Below are 21,222 nucleotides of genomic sequence, written 5' to 3'. Positions count from 1 at the left end.
TAGTCATTGTTGTATCTTTCACTTGGTCTTGAGTTTTGACGATAACACATACTGTGCCATGCCGCATGAAACCTTACTCACATGGTTACAATCGCACATGCATCCTTCCCTAGCGGATTATGGGTTCACCATTATGTCTTTAACACTGAATTAGTACATACCTTCAGACCAATTGTACATATCGGTATGTTTCTATTACTTCCTTACAGCCTTGATAAAGTCACTTGCGTGACGAAACACGTGTTGGCTGTTTCCTGTAAAGACGACACAAACCTATACCTGCGAATAAAGACTCTAACATATCAACAACTTGGATTCATCGCTTTTACTCTTCACCTCTGGATGTACAATACTTGGGCTTTACTCACGTCCCAGAAACATTGAAGAACGTTTACCTTTTTGTGTGCCTTGGTCTATCTGTGCCTTCTGGCGGTCGCCCGCCAGCCCAGCGGGAAAGCCAGAATGGCCTCCGCGGTCTTTCGACCGCGGAGCGGCCATATGGCGGCTCCTTCCAGGCGGGCGGCGACTGCCGCCCGCGGGAGTCAGAATGACCCTCTGTGTGTTATAAGGATACAACCACAGTTTCTTTAGTATTAAGACTCTTTTAAACCTCAGAAAGTAACATCTCTGCTTGTGTATGTTGGATGTTTGCAGTTTTGGTCTTGTTTAATTCAAATACATAATGGCTATTTTTCTGAACTGGTGTTGAGTGCTTTTGTGGTGTTTTCACTGTGTTACTGTGTGTGTACACATTCTTTACACATTGCCTCTGATTGCTATGGGGAGGTTGATACCCCAAAATCTTTCATCTGCCAAGCAGCCAGATGGGCTGCGTAAGGAGGGGAATCTCTGCAGGACTTCTGCCACTGACCAGGACTTGGGGCCAAAGGCTGCTAGTCTCCCTGCTAGTTGACTTGACATCACTCAGGGAAACCAAGACCACCTGCTCTGGAGCCTGATTGCTTGAGCCAAGCTACTGAGGGGCTGAACAGGTGTGTGACTCCCTTACCCTGACTAGAGTGAGGTCCCTATTTGGACATGGTGTAAACTGACTGCCAACTAGAGACCACCTTTCTAACACCAGTGAACAGTATTGCCATAAGACATTTAAGTTTCACTTTGGTTTTTAAAATTATTCATTTAAAATTGATGCTGTAATTGTTTCTGTGTTGCAATATGACAATCAGTTATTATAAGATTGATGCACAGACCAATAAGGGCATCAGTCTTTGATTTCTTTGCATTACATCTGCTTGTTAAGGCTGAAGTATTCAGGGCTTCCTCAGGACACAAAAGTACCCAGTAGGGTAAGAGAATATAAAAATTACTTTGCTTTTTGTTATTTGCACAGTAAGAACTATCCAAATTGAAAACTAAAAAGGCATTCTGAGCGAGGCTTGATTCATGAAGTCCTTATAAAACGAATTGTGATAATCCAGCTCAGCGGTTCTTAACCTGAGGCCAGCGGACCCCTGGGAGTCAGCGACTGTTTACAAAATTAAATAATAGTAGCAGAATATTAAAGTGTATACATACTTAGAAAATCAAAACTGTAAACTTGGAAATGCTCTGTAAATGTTTAGGAATTCTATGTTGGAGGCTAAAAATTAAGTTGGCTTTCTTAGTTTAAATCATGAGAGCAGCGCAAGTGCATCAAAGAGAATCTAGTATGGACAATTGGTGGCCTCAATGGAAGCTCCGCTGTGCTATACAACAAGAGAGCACGCTTTAGGAGCAAATAAGACAAAGGGATATGCTAGAATCTCGCTTATCACTTCACCTGCTAGAAATAAAAACTAATTTAGAACCTCTCCTTTAGAATTATTGTTTGTGAATTAAATAAAATATTTCACAATTTGTGTATTTTTTCGTTGGACACTTGTTTCTGCATTCTTGAGCACTGTGTTGAGGTTCAAGTCATAGAAATTGCTTAGACCTGGGTCCCCAGCTCCCAGTCATGATCCAGTGGAGGTCCACAGAAGTCAAAAGGTTAAGAGCCACTTACTTAGCCCTTAGTACTTGTTCTCCAGAAATTACACATAAGAAGGTGATTTACAGTTAAATAATCGAATTATTTACAAAATTCATTTACAGCTTCCATTTATTATTTTTCATACAGGGTCACTGTTTTTAACCAATTAACTTAGGTATAGGAGGCTGCAAATCAGGACGTAGTAGAATCCGTTTAAAACGTCTACCAGATAAGAGTTCTGAGGTCCACACACGGGCGTACATACCAGTGACTAGAGTTACTTACGTTTTGCACTAATGTGACGCAAACAATGCAAACCAACACAAAGTGGTGCATGTTCTCTACTTTACAGTTCAGAAAGTGTTTTGCGCCAGAAACCATTTGCAGCGTCAAAACCGTTGTGCTTTCAAGAGAGTTACTCGAGTAGGATTAGTACACACATCCATGGGTATTAATGCAAATCCCAATCTACTAGGATAGCCAGACCAGGCTTTGCGTAAAAAACTAATGACTACCTTCAGCTGGCACAAACATGGACAAATGTGTTCATTTCTAAAAACAATGTATTGCAGCACACATCTAATACATCTGACATTTCTGCTGTTGTCTATGCATAGTCATTTATTACGCTGGATGAGTGAGATTCCAGGACAAATCCTTTGGTGGATGGCACACACTGGCCTCTGTGCCAAGGCGTGAAGCTGCGCATAACGCAAGGCAGCCTGTGCGCTGGCACTAGGCATGTCAGTAGAAGCCTCTCATTAGTTGACATGGCTCTATGCTATGCTATCCCTTTCATGCAACCTAGCACAGCTAATTCGGATGTTGCGCTGCATAGCGGGAACTTTTGTAAATCTTGGCCTTGGTTGTTAATCCATGTTGCAGTTGCCATAGAACTTTTTTTATTTCTCATTTGCAGTTTTCTCAAGCCCCAACCTGCATTCAGCTAAATCCCAGATTAAAGATTCTACTGTTTCCCCCACCCACATCGCCGGACACACGCTCGACCCCATCTTCTCCGCCAGCAACCACGTATCCTTCAGCCACTCCTCCGTAATACACTGGACCGACCACAGATGTGTCCACTTCACCTTCCGACGCGAGACTCGCCACCTCCGCACAGAATCCATCCCACACAGACATTGGAACAAAATCCCCGCGGAACAGCTTCTCTCCACTCTCAGCGACAACCAACCCACCTTCTCCACCGACCCCAACGACGCAGCCTCACGCATTGGATCACCAACTGCGCAGACAACCTCGCACCCCTCAGACGCCTCCCAAGACAGACCAACACCAAGAAACCTCTCTGGTTCACAGACACCCTCAAGGAATCTAAAAACAACTGCCGCACCCTCGAGAAAGCCTGGCGCAAGGACCACACTGCAGATAACATGTCTGCCCTCAAAAACGCCACCCGCAAACACCACCAACTGATCTGCGCCACCAAAAGAAATTCCTTCACAGACAGACTGGACAAGAACACTCACAACAGCAAAGAACTCTTCAACATTGTCAAAGAGCTCTCCAACCCTAACGCCAACGCCATCACGCCCTCACAAGACCTCTGCAACTCCCTCGCCACCTTCTTCCATCGTAAGATCACCGACCTACACGACAGCTTCGGACACCAGACCCAGCCAACCACCACAGAACCTACAACCCCAGCCATCACCCTCAATGCCTGGACTCACATCAGCACGGAAGAGACCAAAGTGACCATGAACTCCATCCATTCCAGTGCCCCCTCTGACCCCTGCCCACACTTCATCTTCAACAAAGCCGACGACATCATCGCCCCGCATCTCCAGACCATCATCAACAGCTCGTTTGCTTCTGCCACCTTCCCCGAGAGCTGGAAACACGCAGAAGTCAACGCCCTACTGAAGAAACCTACGGCGGACCCCAGCGACCTGAAGAACTTCCGCCCCGTCTCGCTCCTCCCCTTCCCTGCCAAAGTCATAGAGAAGACCGTCAACTAGCAACTTACCAACTTCCTTGAAGACAACAACCTACTCGACCCCTCTCAGTCTGGATTCCGAGCCAATCACAGCACAGAAACCGCTCTCATCTCAGTCACAGACGACATCAGAACTCTGATGGACAACGGAGAAACAGTCGCCCTCATCCTCCTCGACCTCTCGGCTGCCTTCGACACCGTTTGCCACCGAACCCTAATATCCCGCCTCCGCTCCACCGGGATCCAAAGACAGGCCCTAGACTGGAGCACCTCCTTCCTCTCCAACCGCTCCCAAAGAGTCTACCTCCCACCTTTCCGCTCAGACCCCACCGAGATCATCTGCGGCGTCCCACAAGGCTCCTCGCTCAGCCCGACTCTCTTCAATGTCTACATGAGCCCCCTCGCCGACATCGTACGCAAACACAACATCAACATCACCTCCTACGCCGACGACACTCAGCTGATACTTTCCCTCACCAAGGACCCCACCAGCGCCAAGACCAGCCTGCAAGATGGAATGAAAGACGTTGCAGAATGGATGAAACTCAGCCGTCTGAAACTGAACTCAGACAAAACGTAAGTCCTCATCCTCGGAAACACCCCGTCCGCCTGGGAGGACTCCTGGTGGCCCACGGCCCTTGGCACCGCACCAACCCCCTCAGACCACGCACGCAACCTCGGATTCATCCTGGACCCACTTCTCACCATGACCAAACAAGTCAACGCCGTATCATCCTCCTGCTTCCTCACCCTCTGCATGCTCCGAAAGATCTTCCGTTGGATCCCCGCCGACACAAAAAAGACCGCGACCCACGCCCTCGTCACGAGCCGCCTGGACTACGGCAACACCCTATACGCAGGAACCACCACTAAACTCCAGAAACGTCTGCAGCAAATTCAAAACGCCTCCGCCCGCCTCGTCCTCGACATACTCCACAACAGCCACATCTCTGCCCACCTGAGACACCTGCATTGGCTTCCCGTCAACAAGAGGATCACCTTCCGGCTCCTCACCCACGGACACAAAGCCCTCCACAACAAGGGACCCGAATACCTCAACCGTCCCCTCAGTTTCTACACGCCCACCCGTCAACTTCGCTCCGCCAACCTTGCACTCGCCGCCGTCCCTCGCATCCGCCGTACCACGGCAGGTGGGAAATCCTTCTCCTACCTGGCGGCCAAGACATGGAATTCCCTCCCCACCAACCTCAGGACCACCCAGGACCACCTCGCATTCCGGAGGCAACTCAAGACCTGGCTCTTCGAGCAGCAGTAACCCTCCTCCCCCTAGCGCATTGAGACCCTCACGGGTGAGTAGCGCGCTTTATAAATGTTTTTGATTTGATCTGATTCCTGGGAAGTCCAGGTTCGAAGATAATTAAGGGATTGTCGCAATATGTGAATATAAAAATATGTGGGACCAAGTTAGTGCGGCAACTTTTACGGTAAAGTCATAAATATTTTCTTTATTATTTTACATTTTGTATAGTTGTATAGTTTGTATAGTTGTATGATTATTGTTCTTTTCCAGAATACTGTCTTTGTCAAAGCCGTTACCCTCATGGCTTTGGCCATTCTTTTCAGACTCCCTTATCTGATTGTTTTTTGTCAACCCTGCTTAAACTAAATTCCAATCAGCAACTTCCTAGCATTGCAGCTATATCAAGCTTACACCAGACCGACACACACGCCTAAGCACACCCTCAATGCCATCGTCACTGACTGTGAGACAGTAGATATCCATATACTTTTGGGGAGTTGACTGGACCCCAATTTTGTTGCACTGCTTGGGAGTCCAAAGATATCATGACATTTGGGATCTTTTTGAAGGTAATTTTAACTTAGCAGTTGGTAACTTAAAGTCGTGTAGGGACGCCTGGCAGGGGCTACAGTTGTCCATTATGAGTAGGATTCCCTTGCTGAAAATAGTAGCCGTGCCATGACTATTGCACTATTTTAACTCACCTTTGTGGATACCATCTACATGAGCATCCTTGGAGGTCCTGCAAAGGCCCTTGGCTGGGGGAAGACCGCTTAGAAACGTGAATTTTGAATTGTGTTAAATTGTGGCTCAGTTGCAGTGGCTCCCTAAATGGTTCAGTGGGGGATTATTGCATGAATTAGGGTCGTTGGGGTCTTGGGTGAAAGAGGGAGGCCTGGTTGCTTGTATAGTTGACCCTAGATGGAAAGCACCTGCAAGTAACATTCTTTTATCAGCAGCCCTTCGTGGGATGGTCTATACTAGTTCGGATTACCAATTCCTCCCCTCTGTACGCCCCAACTATAACATTGGTTGATTTTCAAGATGGTTTGGCAATTCACACTGCCTCTGCTTTGTCTATATGGCTGAAATTAGATTTTTGACACAGGGTGACAGGAATGCTGATGGTTGTGTCATCCCTCGGGTTCAATTGATGGACGATGGGGGTCTTCCTATTGCACAATTCATGAGGTACGCCTCCCTGGTTCATCCCTTTAAACAGAAATGGGGAATTGGACTTAGTAAAACCCCTCCCACCCATCTCCTGGCTATTCCGAGCCTTGCTAGGTATGGTTAAATTCCCATTAGTACAACTTAGATGAAAGTGGGAACAGAGCCTAAATAAACCTTTTACTGACAAAGATTAGAGCAAGGTTTTGAGCTACACTTTGGGCCCGATTCACAAAAATCCTCTGCAGACATAGCAGAATCTCCGCACTTGTGATGGAATCTCTGCAAAGAGATGAGCTGTGCCACGACTGCAGAGGCTCTTTGTGAATCAAGCCCTCAGTGAGTATCTCACAATATGTGGTTCAAATGTACTCAATTTAATTTCCTGCATAGGATATATATATATAACTCTGAAATGCCTGAATCTTATTAGAGGCGCTGATGACATACTCTGCCCTCAATGTGATAAAGACGTTGCTGACTTTTTCGCAGGGAATGGCTATGTCTGGTCATTCATTCATTTTGGGAAGGTGTGACGGATTGTCTTAGTGATCAACTCAACAGAAAAGACCTTCACACACCTGGGTTTACTTATTGGGACCAAGGCCTAAAAAAGCTACAGATACATTTCTTGATTTGTGGCTGATCTTGGCAAAGCTATGCAATGGAGGCTCAATCTCCTCCTGCCCAAGACAAATGGGACAACAATGTGAAACCGTGGTCACATAGCACTGCACTGCGCTCCTACTCACCCTCCTATCTAAACGAGAAACTGAAAATCTACGGAGCAAATAGGGGTTCCAGATTTGTCCAATTCCTGCACCTGGAACCACACGCTTCCAGGCGAGAACGATACACGAATCAGTCCTTCTCTGGCAGTGTCACTAGAATCTGGAACCTGCCTAGCAACCTTCAAAAAGGACCTCAAGCTCCTCCTATTTAACAGACATCTTGGTTAATTCACCGTCAACCAGACGTATTTACTTTTTACAGTGCGTCCTGTTTAACTGTTGATGTCCTCCGCCCCATTGTTGTAACTGTCCCTTGTGGTAATTCCTGTATACACACATTGACATAAATGTCCAAGTTCAACTACCATTAATTTAACCTAATGTAATTCTGTATTCTGTGTGTTGTAAAGCACTCTGATGTCTTCAGGCCATGTCCGCACTATATAAAATTGCAAATAAATAAAAATAAAAAAACAGTATGGTACTGCACTCATGGAAAAGGAACCCCCTCCCACCCCCAGGCGTTCAACGCTTCCCTGTGGGATGAGATTCGGTTTATGTTAAGCTGACTATGATTACTTAACACAATTAAGGCTCTTTGAAGCTTTAGTATGTATAATTTTGATTCGTACCCTTAAAGTTCGCTGTCTTTTACAATGCCCTGACTCACCAGAGAAGTCTGTGTTGTGTGTTTTTGTTAAATCATATTATTATATTTCCATCTGTTTCTTGTGACACCCGCGTGTTAATTCTGTCTAAGATGTTGCTAACAATCTGTTTCCAGACCATGCATGAAAGTATTTTTTTCCACACATGGAAATGTGGCTTTTAAACCTTACATGTCTTTTATACATTTAAAAAAGTGAATCAGTTGTATTTTCTGATCATTTGTGTTTGCTTTCTAGCACACACAGGTTGTTGTCTTTTTGTAATTTCATGACACCTGATAATTTTAACTTCTACAATATACACAAATATAAAAATCTTGATAAACATATTTTTTTAAAACTAAACTTTACCCTCCTAACTGGAACAGCTACTCTGCATTATAATTAAGGCTCCCAGTTTTCCATTTTTATAGATAAATACAGACAGGAAACGATCTATTTCTCTGTCTGTGCTTGTTTTTAAATATGGAAAATAGGTTTTCTTTTCTTTTGAGTGATCTGTGATGGTGTCCATCATGCCTGCTTTGGCAATAGCAGTTTATACTGTGTAGTTGCAGTTGTGCATTGTACTAAAATGTTGGTCATGTTAGGGTATTGCACATGAGTGATGTATTATATATGACTTCTCATACCATACTTTTACCTTGATCGGTAAAATAAATGTGCAGATATACTAGTTTCAGGTTAATCACTTCACAAAAATGGGAGCTGTAATTATAGTTCCAGACCTGTATGAGCCACAAGGAAAAGTCACCTACTTATGCCTATGGTAGAGGACTGGTAAAACCTTCAAAGTGGCAAATGCAAGGCACATGGTGATGCATAGTGATTGTACAATATATAGATTGCACACTACCCGTTGGAGGCAGGGCTACAGACAAGAGATCAAAAATGTCCTCCGATATGCAACTAACACCATAAAGTAGTAGGTGAGAGAAACCTACTCATCGCCAATCATAATAATAGGATCTTGAAGCATTGACTACAACCCATGGTTCCAATGACTGGTTGTCATATTTTAACGTATTCCCCTATTCAACCCTACTCCAAAATCCAAAGGGCGTGCTCCCCAGTGCTATGCATGACACTAAGTAACCCATTCACAGATCCCTATTCATGCACCCTTCCTTCGTTGATCCAACAAAAAGTATAGACTCACTCTTCCTTCACGGATCAGACTGAACATATTTGCCAGACAACAGCACCTTTCTTGGGCACAGCAAACACAGAAGACATATTATTGGCTTTAGTGTATCTGCCCCAACAACTCACCCTCCTCAGACAACAGTACCCTACAATTAAATGTTAGAAAACACCAGCTAAAAGATAACACACACAATATAGTTCTCTAGTAGGATACCTGATGTCATTCAGAAACACTAACACAGTCAGATAATAGACTAGTGTTGAACCTCATGGTATGGCTTCACAGCAAGGTACACACCCATGTGCATGGTTTTACTATCACTAAACAATATATTAAAACTTTTTGGGTACCTTCACTCTTAGTTTTTGTCAATTCATGTAGGAATTTTAAACAGAAATATATAGGGGGTCATTATGACTTTGGCAGATGGCAAAGGCCATCAGCCAAACTCCTGACAGTCAGGTCTCCACCAGTGCAGCAGCCTTCCTGCGGGCCCCATTAAGAGTTTCCTGCTGGGTCAGCGGGCAAAGCAGACAGTGAAGATCGCGACGGGGCTGGTCATGGGGGCCCCCACACTGCCCATGTCAGGTGCATGAGCAGTGCAGGGGCCCCCCTGGGGCACCCTGCACCCCATCTCTGTCAGCAGTTACATGGCGGTACTCCGGCCATGTAACTGCCGACGGAGAAGGGACTCATAATCCCCAGGGCAGCGCTCCATGCAGCGTAGCCCTGGCTGATTAGGACCACCGGCACTGCCAGACTGATTGTAAAGAAATGCTCCCTGTTGCAGTTACCCCCCACTTTTTGCCTGATACTGATGCTGACTTGACTGAGAAGTGTGCTGGGACCCTGCTAACCAGGCCCCATCACCTGTGTTCTTTCACCTAAAATGTACCATTGTTTCCACAATTGGCACAACCCTGGCACCTAGGTAAGTCCCTTGTAACTGGTACCCCTGGTACCAAGGGCCCTGATGCCAGGGAAGGTCTCTAAGGACTGCAGCATGTCTTATGCCACCCTAGGGACCCCTCACTCAGCACAGACACACTGCTTGCCAGCTTGTGTGTGCTGGTGGGGAGAAAATGACTAAGTCGACATGGCACTCCCCTCAGGGTGCCATGCCAAGCTCCCACTGCCTGTGGCATAGGTAAGTCACCCCTCTAGTAGGCCTTACAGCCCTAAGGCAGGGTGCACTATACCACAGGTGAGGGCATATGTGCATGAGCACTATGCCCCTACAGTGTCTAAGCAAAACCTTAGACATTGTAAGTGCAGGGTAGCCATAAGAGTATATGGGCTGGGAGTCTGTCAAAAACGAACTCCACAGCTCCATAATGGCTACACTGAATACTGGGAAGTTTAGTATCAAACGTCTCAGAATAATAAACCCACACTGATGCCAGTGTTGGATTTATTAAAAAATGCACACAGAGGGCATCTTAGAGATACCCCCTGTATTTTACCCAATTGTTCAGTGCAGGACTGACTGGTCTCTGCCAGCCTGCTACTGAGAGATGAGTTTCTGACCCCATGCGGTGAGAGCCTTTGTGCTCTCTGAGGACAGAAACAAAGCCTGCTCTGGGTGGAGGTGCTTCACACCTCCCCCTGCAGGAACTGTAACACCTAGCAGTGAGCTTCAAAGGCTCAAGCTTCGTGTTACAATGCCCCAGGGCACTCCAGCTAGTGGAGATGCCCGACTCCTGGACCCAGCCCCCACTTTTGGCGGCAAGTCCAGGAGAGATAATGAGAAAAACAAGGAGGAGTCACTGGCCAGTCAGGACAGCCCCTAAGGTGTCCTGAGCTGAGGTGACTCTGACTTTTAGAAATCCTCCATCTTGCAGATGGAGGATTCCCCCAATAGGATTAGGGATGTGCCCCGCTCCCCTCAGGGAGGAGGCACAAAGAGGGTGTACCCACCCTCAGGGCTAGTAGCCATTGGCTACTAACCCCCCAGACCTAAACACGCCCTTAAATTTAGTATTTAAGGGCTCCCCATATCCTAGGAAACTAGATTCCTGCAACTAACAAGAAGAAGAGGACTGCTGAGCTGAAAGACCGCTGCAGAGGAAGAAAAGAAGACACCAACTGCTTTGGCCCCAGACTTACCGGCCTGTCTCCTGCCTTCCAAAGAAACCTGCTCCAGCGACGCTTCCCAAGGGACCAGCGACCTCTGAATCCTCAGAGGACTGCCCTGCTTCAAGAAAGACAAGAAACTCCCGAGGACAGCAGCACTGCTCCAAAAGAACTGCAACTTTGTTTCAAAGGAGCAGATTTAAAGACCCCTGCAACTCCCCGCAAGAAGCGTGAGACTTGCAACACTGTACCCGGCGACCCCGACTTGACTGGTGGAGAACCAACACCTCAGGGAGGACCCTCCGGCGACTCCGAGTCCGTGAGTAACCAAAGTTGTCCCCCCTGAGCCCCCACAGCGACGCCTGCAGAGGGAATCCCGAGGCTCCCCCGGACCGCGACTGCCTGAACCTAAAGTCCCGACGGCTGGAAAAGACCCTGCACCTGCAGCCCCCAGCACCTGAAGGAACGGAACTTCTGTGCAGGAGTGACCCCCAGGAGGCCCTCTCCCTTGCCCAGGTGGTGGCTACCCCGAGGAGCCCCCCCTTGCCTGCCTGCACCGCTGAAGAGACCCCTTGGTCTCTCATTGAAAACCATTGAAAACCCGACGCGTGTTTGCACACTGCACCCGGCCGCCCCCGCGCTGCTGAGGGTGTACTTTTTGTGCTGACTTGTGTCCCCCCCGGTGCCCTACAAAACCCCCCTGGTCTGCCCTCCGAAGACGCGGGTACTTACCTGCTGGCAGACTGGAACTGGGGCACCCCCTTCTCTCCATTGAAGCCTATGTGTTTTGGGCAACTCTTTGACCTCTGCACCTGACCGGCCCTGAGCTGCTGGTGTGGTAACTTTGGGGTTGCTCTGAACCCCCAACGGTGGGCTACCTTGGACCCAAAACTGTGACCTGTAAGTGATTTACTTACCTGCTAAAGATAACAATACTTTACCTCCCCCAGGAGCTGTGAAAATTGCACTGTGTCCACTTTTAAAACAGCTTATTGTGTTTTATGTAAAAAGTATATATGCTACTGTGATTATTCAAAGTTCCTAAAGTACTTACCTGCAATACCTTTCAAATTAGATATTACATGTAGAATATGAACCTGTGGTTCTTAAAATAAACTAAGAAAATATATTTTTCTATAACAAAACCTATTGGCTGGATTTGTCTCTGAGTGTGTGTTCCTCATTTATTGCCTGTGTGTATGTACAACAAATGCTTAACACTACTCCTTGGATAAGCCTACTGCTCGACCACACTACCACAAAATAGAGCATTAGTATTAGCTCTTTCTGCCACTATCTTACCTCTAAGGGGAACCCTTGGACTCTGTGCATGCTATTCCTTACTTTGAAATAGCACATACAGAGCCAACTTCCTACATTGGTGGATCAGCGGAGGGGTACAAGACTTTGCATTTGCTGGACTACTCAGCCAATACCTGATCACACGACAAATTCCAAAAATTGTCATTAGAACTTGATTTTTGCAATTTGAAATATTTTTCTAAATTCTTAAAAGTCCTGCTAGGGCCTTGTGTTAGTCCCTGTTAGCATTTCCTTTTAGAGTTTAAAAGTTTGGTAAAAGTTTGAATTAGATTCTAGAACTAGTTTTTAGATTCTTAAAAAGTATTCCAACTTTTAGAAGCATAATGTCTAGTACAGATGTGAATGTGGTGGAACTCGACACCACACCTTACCTCCATCTTAAGATGAGGGAGCTAAGGTCACTCTGTAAAATAAAGAAAATAACAATGGGCCCCAGACCTTCCAAACTACAGCTCCAGGAGCTGTTGGCAGAGTTTGAAAAGGCCAACCCCTCTGAGGATGGCAACACAGAGGATGAAGATAGTGACTTGGAGGAAAATTCCCCCCTACCAGTCCTAACTAGGGAGAACAGGGCCCCTCAAGCCCTGTCTCCAAATATAGTAGTCAGAGATGCTGCTTCCCTCACAGGAGGGACCAACATCTCTGAAATCACTGAGGATAACTCCAGTGAAGAGGACATCCAGCTAGCCAGGATGGCCAAAAGATTGGCTTTGGAAAGACAGATCCTAGCCATAGAAAGGGAAAGACAAGAGATGGGCCTAGGACCCATCAATGGTGGCAGCAACATAACTAGGGTCAGAGATTCTCCTGACATGTTAAAAATCCCTATAGGGATTGTGACTAAATATGAAGATGGTGATGACATCACCAAATGGTTCACAGCTTTTGAGAGGGCTTGTGTAACCGGAAAAGTGAACAAATCTCACTGGGGTGCTCTCCTTTGGGAAATGTTCACTGGAAAGTGTAGGGATAGACTCCTCACACTCTCTGGAAAAGATGCAGAATCCTATGACCTCATGAAGGCAACCCTGATTGAGGGCTTTGGATTCTCCACTGAGGAGTACAGGATTAGGTTCAGGGGGGCTCAAAAATCCTCGAGCCAGACCTGGGTTGATTTTGTTGACTACTCAGTGAAAACACTGGATGGTTGGGTAACTGGAAATGAAGTGCATGACTATGTTGGGCTTTATAATTTGTTTATGAAAGAACACATTTTAAGTAACTGCTTCAATGAAAAGTTGCATCAGTATCTGGTAGACCTAGGTCCAATTTCTCCCCAAGAATTGGGAAAGAAGGCAGACCACTGGGTCAAGACTAGGGTAACCAAAACTTCCACTGGGGGTGACCAAAAGAAAGGGGTTACAAAGCCTCCCCAGGAGAAAGTGGGTGACACTAGAAACAAAGAAAAAGAGTCCTCTGTAGGCCCCCAAAAACCAGACCAGGTGGGTGGGCCCCGAGACACAACCCAAAACAAAGGTGGGTACCAGGGTAAGAACTGGGATGCCACTAAGGCATGGTGCCATAACTGTAAACAGACAGGGCACCACACCAAGGACACTTCTTGTCCCAAAAACAAACCCCCTAGCAAAATCCCAGGGGTGACCAGTGTAGCCATTGGGGATGACTCCTCAGATGAGGAGGTCTTCATAGCCTTCAACTGGAAAAAGGGCCCAACAGGTGAGTTGGATATTCCAGAGGGAAGTAGACACTTCCACCACCTACTGGTGAATGGAATCCCAGCCACTGCCCTGAGAGACACTTGTGCCAGTCACACTATTGTGCATGACAGGCTGGTGTTCTCCAACCAGTACATCCCAGGTGAGATGGCCAGAGTAAGAGTTAGCCCAGACAGGGTCACTGATAGGCCTGTGGCTTTTGTGCCCATAGAAGTGGGTGGGACTTTTAGCTGGAGAAGGGTGGTAGTCAGTACAGACCTCCCCCTTGATTGTCTCCTTGGAAATGACTACCCAGAGGTTAGTCAGAGCCCAAGAGAGGAACTGGTCCAGTGCCAGTCCTCTCCCAAGGATTCTGAAGGTGCTACCCCTGCAGTAACTGCAAGTAGGCCCCAGAAGAAAAAGAAAAGAAAACAGAATAGGAAAGGTGGACAACCTTTAGCCAAGGTTCCAGCAAGCCAGGGAGATTCTGCTCCAGTAGGGGAGAACTCCAAAAATGGCACTGTTAAAGTCCAACCTGACCCACAAGAAGTCCTGGCTAGTCAGGCAACTGTTAAGCCTGAGTGGGTGGCTCCTCAGCTAACAGAAGAAAGAGTGGAAGAAGGGTGTTTACTACAAGATGTGGTAACCCCCCACTCTTATACAGCAGACAGGCACCCTGAACCCAAAGAAGCCTGTAACTTAGCCCCTTTCCTTGTAGGTGAAGAGCTTAAGGTGTGGTTCTGGGCACTGACAGCTGTCAGTGGCCTCTGCTGGGTGTTAGCCTTTATGGCTGCACTATCCTTGGCATGGTGGTCTGACCCCATGCCAAATAGCAAGTTAGGCCCCCTGACCCTGTTGGTCATGGTGGGGTTACTCCAGCTCTGGGTAACCTCTTTGGGTAAGCTAGGGGTGACCCTGGCTAAGATAAGATTAGCAGAGGTGGATACCTCTAACCCCAAAATAGAGAGAATGGGTGGAGACATAAAAAGTACAGACAAGAGGCAATTCAGACTAAGTCCTATCACTGTGGAAGTGGGTCAGTTCCCCAGAGGGAATGACCTGAACAGGAGGATGTAAGGCAGAGTAGGCCCTGCAACAAACCAGCCTATTTCCTCTACTCTTCCTCGCCTGACAGACTAGGAAGCCTCTCCCAGCTTTGGCTGAGTCTCCTGGCCTGTGGGCTGGGGGGGGGGCTTGTGTAAAGAAATGGCTCCCTGTTGCAGTTACCCCCCACTTTTTGCCTGATACTGATGCTGACTTGACTGAGAAGTGTGCTGGGACCCTGCTAACCAGGCCCCATCACCCGTGTTCTTTCACCTAAAATGTACCATTGTTTCCACAATTGGCACAACCCTGGCACCTAGGTAAGTCCCTTGTAACTGGTACCCCTGGTACCAAGGGCCCTGATGCCAGGGAAGGTCTCTAAGGGCTGCAGCATGTCTTATGCCACCCTAGGGACCCCTCACTCAGCACAGACACACTGCTTGCCAGCTTGTGTGGGCTGGTGGGGAGAAAATGACTAAGTCGACATGGCACTCCCCTCAGGGTGCCATGCCAACCTCCCACTGCCTGTGGCATAGGTAAGTCACCCCTCTAGTAGGCCTTACAGCCCTAAGGCAGGGTGCACTATACCACAGGTGAGGGCATATGTGCATGAGCACTATGCCCCTACAGTGTCTAAGCAAAACCTTAGACATTGTAAGTGCAGGGTAGCCATAAGAGTATATGGGCTGGGAGCCTGTCAAAAACGAACTCCACAGCTCCAGAAAAGTTGTGATCTGGCGGTGCTGGCAGTACGACAGTGGCGCAATTGCCACGGTCATAATGTGGCTGCCGGACTGCCACATTGGCAGTGGTCCGACTGACACCGCGACCCTGGAGGTCTCAAGAGCGCCATGGACGTAATGAGGCCCATAGTCTCTTGACTCAATCTCTCTTTCTTCTGGTGCAATCTTTGCCAGATATGGCCATTTAGGAGCTACATACTTCTTGTTTGTCACTCTTGTTCTTGTTGATCTTCTATCTTCCCGGTTTTACGAGGTCTTTGTCATTTAGATCTGTCACTGCTTCAGCTGAATTTTCTTCAATTCTCTTCAAGCTGTCCAATCTTTGCAAACACCCCTCTTCTTTCCCTCACACCTTCAGACCAATCAATTTGTATCAAGCGTTCATCTTCAGTCATGTTTGCTTTTTGCTTCACTTGCCTCATTTTCATCTTCACTTGTTTCTTGATTTGACAACTTGCAACTAAAACAACTTTAGTTGCTCTTGGGGTTTCCAGAGTTCACATTTTTTAAGCTTAATGTTCTTGTTTTTGATTTTGTTGTTCCCCCTGTTCTTCTTGAACTTTTTGTTCTCCCACCTGTGGATCCACATAGCTAACTATGTGAATTAGTGGTCACCACTTCTACAGTCTTCACTCTCTTCCTGTGAGATGCATGGATCCAATGAGGCAAGCTTCCACGCTTTACAGCAGTATTCATCACCAAGATCACTTGGTAAGGGCCTTTCCTCCGAGGCTCCAAATACATCATCTTCAAGTGCTTCTTCATCACAACTCAGTATCCAGACTGTGGGTCATGGCAGGGCTCTTCACTCGTAGACGGTTACCCAAGCTTAATCTTGGCGAAAGAGACAGCATACTAAATCAGACAGATCTTTGCAGTAATCCAGTGCCAGATCATGAGTAATATAAACAAGCACAGCTGAAGGAATATCAGGTATCCTCAGGGCCTCCCCATCAACACCTCATGTGATGTTAGTCCTGTGCCTTTGTTTGGGGTGCTTCTCATGCTGAGTGCAAATAGAAGAAGTGCATCTGGCCATTTCAGTGAGGTTGAAGAGCACACCTTTGTCATTTGTGCTTGCATACTACTGCCTGCCCTGTCCATGACGCCTGATGTCTCTGGATGGTAACTGTAATGGAACTTTTGGACCCTGATTATGAGTGCCTGGTTTTTTTCGACCATTGTTTGTGCCAGGATCGGAATTCTGAGTTGGGTGTAACTAAACACATCAAGTTGCGTTAAATACCTTTGTTAAATTGTGGCAGGTCTAGCCTGTTGAAATTTAATAGGGAAAAGGTGCACAGTTTTTAACATGCCATGCAGATTTTAATGTGTTAAACACCAAGATCTGAACATTATTTCCCAAAAACTGAGAATAGACAATATGTATCACATTCAATAAATAACGTACCCTGGAGTATTGTTATTTATGAGGTGCAATAAATACCATCTTGATTCCGACAAACTCGGAATCGGGGCCTTAGTTGATGTTCAGTGCCAGGCATCAGAATCTCATCACCTCATTTTTAAACTAAATCCCCCATTTGAATCCAAAGAAGTTTGCAGACCAAAGCTAGGGATCAATTCCCTCAGTAATAACTTGGCTGCAATGGATGTGCCCGATTCTAGCAAGGTTTTGAGCTACACTTTCGGCCTACTTAGGAATGCTTCAACCCATTCACTTAATAAACAGATCACCACGAAAATATAACACAAATCATTACAGGGTGGCATCTCTACAAAACTTAATTGCAATCGTGTGAAAGGAGCTGTTTCCCACAACTTATGGTCACTCGTGTTTTTTTTACAAACATTTACCTGCTGTAGGAGTACACATATTTGACTCTGGTTTTCAGCAATCATTCTAAAATAAGGATTAAAACAATACTTCTTAAACATTGTCGTCAAGCCTTCATGTCCCACATGTGTATGTCTGTGCACGTATCATGCCATTCGCTATAGCAATGAAACTGGCAACATAAATCTCTCATTAGCTGGCCTCCAAAGTTCACTTTTGTCTTAAAAATATCCTTCTTATTTCCCAACATGTCTTTTCTTACTCGGGTACTTTACTTTGTAAGTCCCTAAGCTCATCTAAACTTGTTCACTTTTTCCCATTTGGTTTCAAAATTAGCGACCAGTTCTGATGTGCCAGACATAAGAGCACAACATTATGCAACTTCAACTGTGATTTAATTGCCTACTGAAAACATGTCATCTCCACCCTGGTATGAGTTACATTTTACAGCAATTTTCTTTGGCATTTGCAAGGCAGCAAAGTAAATCTAAAATGTGTGGTACATTTCTAATGAGTTCCAGATGGTGTCATAAAACCCCTTTGTGCACACAACTGCCCAAAGTTGTGAACCACTCCAAAACCATATTGGCTTTCTCTGTAGGTTGTAACACACAATTCACTGGCCACACAACATGCTCTTGTTAATCACAATCAATTCTGCTACTTGTGCTGATGTTACATTTCACAGGTAGGATGCTTCAACGATGTGTGTCACTGTGCAGACTGCATATGCCACTGCAAGGGTTCAATGATGAGGTCTCAGACAAGTACTATTCACAAATAATGTCAAATCAGTCAGCCAACTTGAATGGTACATTTTGAGTGGCAGGTTTCTGTTTGGTGCACAAATCTGTAACATTAATACAATCATGCTCACCATCATCTGCTTTGTTTCTCCATCTCCCTTTAGCATACAGGGGTGTCGCAGGATTCAGTGTATTACAAAGTATGATTGAAATATTCTCTGCTGCCAAGATTATTAGCTAATACTTCGTCCAGTGACTATTTGTGAGATGCTGAGTACAGGTGCGAGCTTGCAATGTCTCTACTAAATGTGGAACAAACACAATGAGTGCGTACCTCATCTCAATTGCCTTATTCTTTGCAATTGCTAAAGGAGTTGCTGCAATATTTTTCATGCATCCAGGCAGATTGGTGGCTATTGGGTCCTGTGTTCCAGAAAAATATGCAATAATGTGGTTTGCCACTCCACCCTGCTAGGTCAAAATAGAAAGTGTGTACCCTTTTGTTTCATGACAGAATAAATAAAAAATCTTTCTTTCAGTTGGGCATTTCTACAGCAGGCATGCTACATAACCTGTGTCCGAGCACTAGGAAGGCTTATATGAATTCTTCGCCCCAGGGCACAGGCCCGCCACATCATTGGGAGTCAATCTCTATTGAGGCTTAACAATCAAGGAAAAGGTTGGAATCCACTGACGCCAGTAGTTAAGCATTGGTAAAAACATCCTCACTTCTCTCTGTGTAACTGGTGGGTTCAGTCTCAAAATCGCAGAAATGCATTCTTTGGATATCTTTCTGATTTTTCCTTATCCCTTTGGTGTCGTAAATAAATAACTTATTTTTTAAAGTATTGCAACTTGGCAAGGGATACTTTATGCACATTTTCTGCCAAATGTTTTAATAGGCCAGTTGTATCAAGTCTACAGCCCTCCCTTGTTTTGGCTTCTCTCATCAGGACATTGAATGACTGTACCAGTACTGAAACACAAGTCAAATCTAAACTTTCCAGATCATTCCTCAGTATTTGGGAAAAGAATGAAGGACTGTATAGCCTTGTGGGATTCTACAGCAAAGGAAATGTTTATTTTGGAATCTGAACGTAAACAGGTACTGACTGACTACCCTCATGAGGAGGAGTTGAGAAAAAGGCCTGACTCAAATCTATGATAGTAAACCTTTCACTTTCTTCAAGAACCTGACACAAAATTGCTATTCTGTACCATGGGTCAAAGGGGCTCATTATATCATTAATTTTGCGCAGGTCTTTTACTGTGCACCATTTTCTGCTTTTTTTTTATTTCCATGATCAGAGAGTAACATGGACTCCCTATCATCTCTTTTAAAATGCCCTGTTCAATCATTTTATCAATGACAGGTGAAGTCCCGTCCCCTGCTTCACAAGTAAGCTTGTATTGAAGAGTACTGTGATACACTGTATTTGGTCTTACGATGATCTGCACTGGCTCTGCACTTTCAATTAACCAATTTTGTTTCCTAAAAATCCCAAACCTCCTTATTCACAGTATGTCTTAAATCTGGAAGACATACTGGAGCACTGGAAATATTTCAACTTTTGTCTCTTGTGATTTTAGACTTGTTTCTGGGGAATGTTTATTTTGAAATGCTGGGTGACTCAATTATATTTCTTCATAACCATTGGAAAGGGATTATTAAGAGGGACTCCCCTTTGTGGTTCTTCTTCTAGCCGCTGTACTACAGCCTTACACTCAGCCCACAAATCTTGAGGCATGACAATAGAAAATAAAGCATCCAAATCTGCCCAAAGTAGCTTAGAAATAGTCACAGTTCTTTCCACCTCCGAATACCATTTTCAGGCTCCTCTCTGAGCTTTGAGAAATTCTTATTAAATATGAAAAATCACTCCTTGACCTAGGAACATGCACATATGCTCTTCCCTGCACTTCTGTCAATGGGAACTCATTTTCAAAAACCACTTCACATTCAGAATCACTCCCACTCACATTGTTCTTTGTTTTACTCTTTTTAGAGGATTCATGCCTACCAGGAGCTTCTTTTCATTCTTCTTTGTACCTTGTAATTTCTTCCCATTATTTGTTCTTGTCTAGTAACTCTCTAAGTTTTTCTCATGGGTTTAAAGAACTTGTTTTTAATTCTGTGGCCAATTGCTAACATTTCTTAAATGCATTATGTCCACTCTTTCCTGTTCATGCTCCCAGAAATGGCAATTAATATTTATCTTATGTCAAACGTTTGTCTCTATAATTTCCAGTTTCTACCATCATTTTCAAATCCCCATTAAGTTTGAAACTACTAATTTCCACTGCTTTCGTCTGACTTTGTGAAGATGAACTAGCCTCCACCTTGTCTCTCCTCAAGCTCAGCTCTTCTGCACCTATCCCTTCCACCTGCTCTTGCACATAAACCACTTTTCAGAGGAGGTGATCTCACTTCGGTCAACAATCTGTCCATAAACATATCCTCTCCCTCAGAGTCACTTTTCCAATTCTTTCTTTTTCTCATCATTGTTTTTATTTTTGTCATCTTTTGTTTCCTTTTGTCTGATTCGTCTGTTACTTCTTGGTGCCATCCCTTCTTCCATCAATGCAATCTCACAACCAGCCAATTGTTAACAGCTTTACTAAGTAGTTCTTTAAGCATTTTCATATCTGTGATCTCATTCGCTATGTAGTCCCGCTCATTCAAGTTTTTGAACTGCACAGGTCTGGGCTGCAGCTTCTTCCCAAATATAACATGCCTCAAGTTCTCAATCTTTTTCACTTCAAATGTACCATGCAAGAAATTGTAGTTTTTTTTATCATCAATCGTAATTGTTTTCATTCCTTTAAACCATAGGCATATGTGCATACCTGAGTTAAGGAGCAATTCATGGGCTGTGGTACCAACCCAGGGGAAAAGTCTCTTCCCCATGAGTAGGAATCGAGGACGAATTA

Source organism: Pleurodeles waltl, chromosome 1_1 (genome assembly GCF_031143425.1).
Source record: "Pleurodeles waltl isolate 20211129_DDA chromosome 1_1, aPleWal1.hap1.20221129, whole genome shotgun sequence".
Taxonomy (NCBI): Eukaryota; Metazoa; Chordata; class Amphibia; order Caudata; family Salamandridae; genus Pleurodeles; species Pleurodeles waltl.
Note: the sequence above shows the minus strand (reverse complement) of the source record.